Raw genomic sequence first — 5,606 nt, 5'->3', positions numbered from 1 at the left:
GGTTTAGTGTCAATGGGCAAACGCCAAAGACATAGAATCATTGAAGCAAACCTGATTTTCAAACATTATTAATTCTCAAATTTATTTGCCGATTAAACAATAATTATATTGATTTTTGTTACAGATTCTACTAAATGGTGTAATAATTTTTTAAGTCTACAATAATTAAATATTCTTCATGTACGTTGGACTATCAATCTTTTAGTTTAATTAGACATTTAATTAATAAATTGTTTATGCACTGTGCTGTTTGTAGAGTTTTGTGCTGTTTTATGTTTCTTGTCTGTGAATTTGTGTTCTATGTCTTTGGCGTTGCCCATTGCCACTAAACCGGGTTTATGTTTAAACTTCTTGCTACTGAGCATGTTTCTGTAGCTTTTTGCATATATATTCAAGTATTTTGTCGTTGATTGGGTTTAAATGCCACAGTTTCGAGTGCACTTTGAAATATTGTACGGGTTCATTGACTCATAGTGGCCAGAGAGTAGACGATCTCGTTGGGGAATTCACTGAAGGCAACTTTTCTTACAGGTTACCAACCTTCATATAATGTAAAGATATTTCCAAACAACATACATACGATAACGACCCCTTCAAAAGCAGCTCACTTTTCGCACCTGCAAAACATTGCCTCCTGCGTTCCCGAGCTAGATGGTTATGCTGATATATCTTTGTTGATAGGTAGAGATATTTAGGAGGTACATCATTTTCTGGACCAAAGACTTGGGCCTAGACACTCTACCTATACACAGCCTTTGTATTTTGGCTTGGTCATTATTGGAGAAACATGTCTTGGAAAGGTACATTTATACAGTTTCTGTAAACAGAACTGTTGTGCTACCTAGGGGTAGCACTTTTACTTTTTACTATTACCTGTACATTTTGTAGAAGTCGTTTGCATTTTGTTGAGAATATCACTATATATGACATTGGTGCTGGTGTATTTGAAAGGAGATGAGATGATGAAGAATTTAGTATTTCTGTCAAAGATAAGAAGTTTCTATCTTTGATGGAATGTAAAGTGCATAAACTCCCTAATGGTAGCTGGTCGCCTCAACTTCCTTTTCATGATCCTCGTCTCAGGTTACCAGACAATCGTCAGCAAGTGGTTGATAGAGCCAAGAAGTTGGACTTGTCTTTCAAGAAAAATCCTGTAGAACAAGATCACTTTGTTACCTTTATGAAGAGCGTTATTGACAGAGGGTATGACTAAAGTGCAAAAAGCCGGGCTTTTCGTGAAAAGCCGCAAAAAGCCGAGCGTTTCGTGAAAGCCAAAAAAAGGCATGTAAAAAATATCATACATGTACTTCTAAAGTTGATTACAAAAAATATAAGTTTAATAAAATAACTTAAATAGCTTTTCAATGTAAATGTGTCAAAAATAAAGTAATAAGAGTGTTTTTTTTTTAAAAAGCTTGGTTATTTCGTGAAAAGTCAGATATGAAATATCATACATGTACGTTATAGTTGATTTCCAGAAATGGAAGTTTTTTTTATAAACATCAAAAAGTTTTAAATGTAAAGTGACAGAAATGAAGTAATTGAAGGGCGATTTCTTGAAAAGTCGCAGAGACTCGGGCTTTTTGCGATAAGCCGTTTTTTTTTTTTGTGAAAAGCAAGATATGAAATATCAAACATTTAATTTTAAAGTTGTTTACCAGAAGTGCATTATAAATACAATTTAAAATATAGTTTTTAAGTAAACGTGACAAAACCGAAGTAATTTGAGTGCGTTTTCTTGAAAAAACGCAGAAACTGGGCCTTCGAGAAAAGCCGCAAAAAGCCGGACCTTTTGTAAAAAGCAAAGTATGAAATATCATACATGTACGTCTCAAGTTGATTACCAGAAATATAAGTTTTATAAAGTGACTTAAATAGTTTTTCAATGTTAATGAGTCAAAAATGAAGTAATAGGAGGGCCTTTTTTTAGAAAAGCTGGGTTTTTCGTGAAAAGTCAGATATGAAATACCATGCATGTACGTTCTAGTTGATTTCCAGAAATGGAAGTTTTATTATATACATCAAAAAAATAAATGTAAACAGATAGAAATGAAGTAATAGGGCGATTTCTTGAAAAGTCGCAGAAAATCGGGCTTTTCGCGATAAGCCGAAATCAATTTTATTTTTTCAGAAAAAAAAATGCGTTTAACACTGAAGAACGTCAAATAAACAAGTGTACGGCACAGTCATCCGGGTTTTAGAAAAAGTCTAATTCTTCTGAGAATAAACACAGTTTTTAAAGTGCTTCTCTCTTTATTTTTTCTTTTCTTTCAATCCCTTATTAGTTATTTGGTCCGTATGGGAATTGGCAAGGGCCAGCTAACTTAATTGTCGACAAATTCACAAGCAGATATTAATTGAAGAATCGTTATCGCCTTATTTAATTATATTTTGGTAAAACATTTCAAGTAGACTGATAAAGTGTTCATGGACGTTCGTAAAACAAGTTGACGTTATGTCGTATCTTGTCAATTATGATATATAATGAAGAAATGGTAGGGTTATTGATAATGCTGAGCCAGCTCCATCTTTGACAACCGGTGAACATCTGTACTAACCTATTTTCGGCGTGTATCACCCACAAAAAATAAGATTCGTGGGTTTTTTGATAGTTAGGCAAAATCCCATTGTTTGTCTTTGAATGACGTCCTTATGACAGACCCCGATCACACAAATAGTTTGTTAGGTATCCTTTTGCGTTTCAGGAAAGAAGCTTTAGCAGTCACATGTGACATCTAGAGGATGTAAAAGGTTAACAGTCCTGTAAATGATATGATTGAATACATGCTGTGGATTCATGTGTTCGTCAATAAGCAACCTCCATCTGTAGCCACTTGCGGTCTTAGAAAGACCGTCAAGAGTAGTTCGCAGTTGTGTATCTGACGATTTCATGTAGATGACGGCTTGATGTCCTTACCTACTCAAGCTGATGCCATTTTCCTTTTTCAGAGCTAGAGATGACGTCATGAAAAATGGTAATCTCAGCCTTCACAAGATTCTAGCAGCGCCGAGGTCATGAGTAGTTTTCTAGTTGATGAGCAAAGAACCGAAAGGCAGGTTGACTTTGTAATATATCAATTGAAGCAATTCATTGAGTAGTTTTGCCAAACTGGCTATTGTACTTCGACAAAATATCATAATGACCATTAACAAATTTTGAGAAAATTTCCTTTATTTATGATATTTGAAACCTTGTTATAGAATATTTTCTGTCATAAGTTTACAGCGAGAGCTGAAAATTATGACATCTGTACTTATTCTAGCGCATCTTTTCATATGTGCAATAAAAAACACCATAAGATGGTGAACTAGGAACATCTCCATCTAAAGAATGTTAATTCATGATTTTGAAATTAAGTCATCATGTTTATCATATAGATTGATATTCAATTTATATTTCCTTACTTCGAATTGCAGTTCTAAATAGCATGTTCTTAAATTGGATGTATTAGATTTATCTGTAAATTTCAAATTTTCCAAACTGATATTATCGTCAGTATATCTAAAAGTGTTATTGACTTTATCAACAAGGGCAAGATCTCCAGACTTAGATAATTTCAACATATATTTACTTTCATAGCAGTATAAAAAAGAGGTTTCCAAAGTAGGTGCATATTATTGAAATGCCTATTTATTGCTTATATGAACATTTACCGAAGTTTAGAAAATATTTTTTTCCGTACAAATGTTGTTACATCAATGACATCTGTCCATGCCCAAAGTATATATATTTATCTGGGCAATCATTAGTAAAAAAACTTTTTTATCATTAACTGCCATCTAAGTAGTTTCCCCCCTTGCAAAAGCATTTTCGATAAGAAGAGTCAATTTTTTTGTAACTTAATACTGTTGAATAGATGTATAACGCGTTGAAAGTCATAGGTATTAAGCACTGAGACCTTATATCGTCTACTTTAAAAATCATTAATTGCATCTTAAGAATTGCTGATGGACCAAGAGAGATTTATGTCAGAGATCTCATAAACTTTGCTACTATATTTTTCACATGCATCTTAATCGCAGTTAAGCAAGATGTATGTAAAATCGAAACCTGTTTAACAGTAGGACAAGAAATGGAATTAACAATAAATTGTGATTAAAACATATTTTTTATGCAGTTTAGGTAACCAGTGTATTGCTGGAATGTTTTTATTATCATCATTCAACACAACTTGAAAAACATTGTTAATACTTTGTTTATCGAGTTGGCTGGAACGTAAGTTTTAGGAGATTGTAACTCTTGAATGATATAATCTATGGTTACATTATTAGCTGCTTTGTCAGCTGGAACTAATACCAATTTTGTATGTTGGGAATTGATATCCATGCTTAGCTTGAAGTTATCGAAAAAGACTTTGGGTTAAGGGCCAATGGCTTATTTGGTTAAAAAATATATTTTCTTATCTATAAGGTACAATATTTTATTCATCCACGGCATTAAGGCATTAAGTTCAACCCTTTCCCTTTACACCTGCTTTTACAATATTTAAATAAATTTTCGCACTGCGGAAAATGGTTACATATACGGGAAAGAACGGTCCCGTACATCTTGAATATACGGGCGTGTTCGACCCGTACACCCAACGTGTACGGGACCCGTACACGAATACGTATACGGTACACCACGTGTACAGACTTCCGAATATCAATCCCCGTACCCGTGGGTATACGGAGTTATCAATGTATATAAAAATATGTTTTATTTCTTTTACGTGTTTTTGAAGAAAAACATATTTTTAGCATAGCATATTTTGGCAAAAATATATGTATGGATGTACGGAGCCCGTACACTTGCATGTTCGGGATGGATATACGGACCAAGTTCATGCAACGTGTACGGAATGAATATACGAACCCCGTACATGAAACGTGTGCGGGATGAATATACGGACCCCGTACACGCAACGTGTACGGGATGAATATAGGACTCCGTACACGCAACGTGTACGGGATGGATATACGGACCTGTACACGCAACATGTACGGGATGAATATACGGATCCCGTACATGAAACGTGTACGTGATGAATATACGGACCCCGTACACGCAACGTGTATGGGATGAATATACGGACCCCGTAGACGCAACGTGTACGGGATGGATATAGGACTCCGTACACGCAACGTGTCCGGAGGGATATACGGACCCGTACACGCAACATGTACGGGATTGGAATTCGGACCCCGTACACGGATGAATGTACGGACCTTATACGGGATGAACCTAGGTAGGGTTTGACCGTGTTAGACAAAAATATATGTATGGATGTACGGAGCCCGTACACTTGCATGTTCGGGATGGATATACGGACCAAGTTCATGCAACGTGTACGGAATGAATATACGGACCCCGTACATGAAACGTGTGCGGGATGAATAAACGGACCCCGTACACGCAACGTGTACGGGATGAATATAGGACTCCGTACACGCAACGAGTACGGGATGGATATACGGACCCGTACACGCAACATGTACGAGGTGAATATACGGAGCACGTACACGCAACGTGTACGTGATGAATATACGGACCCCGTACACGCAACGTGTATGGGATGAATATACGGACCCCGTAGACGCAACGTGTACGGGATGGATATAGGACT

The sequence above is a fragment of the Mya arenaria genome, chromosome 4 (genome assembly GCF_026914265.1).
Source record: "Mya arenaria isolate MELC-2E11 chromosome 4, ASM2691426v1".
Taxonomy (NCBI): domain Eukaryota; kingdom Metazoa; phylum Mollusca; class Bivalvia; order Myida; family Myidae; genus Mya; species Mya arenaria.
The sequence above is the reverse complement of the archived record's forward strand: the minus strand, read 5'-3'. Positions refer to the sequence as shown.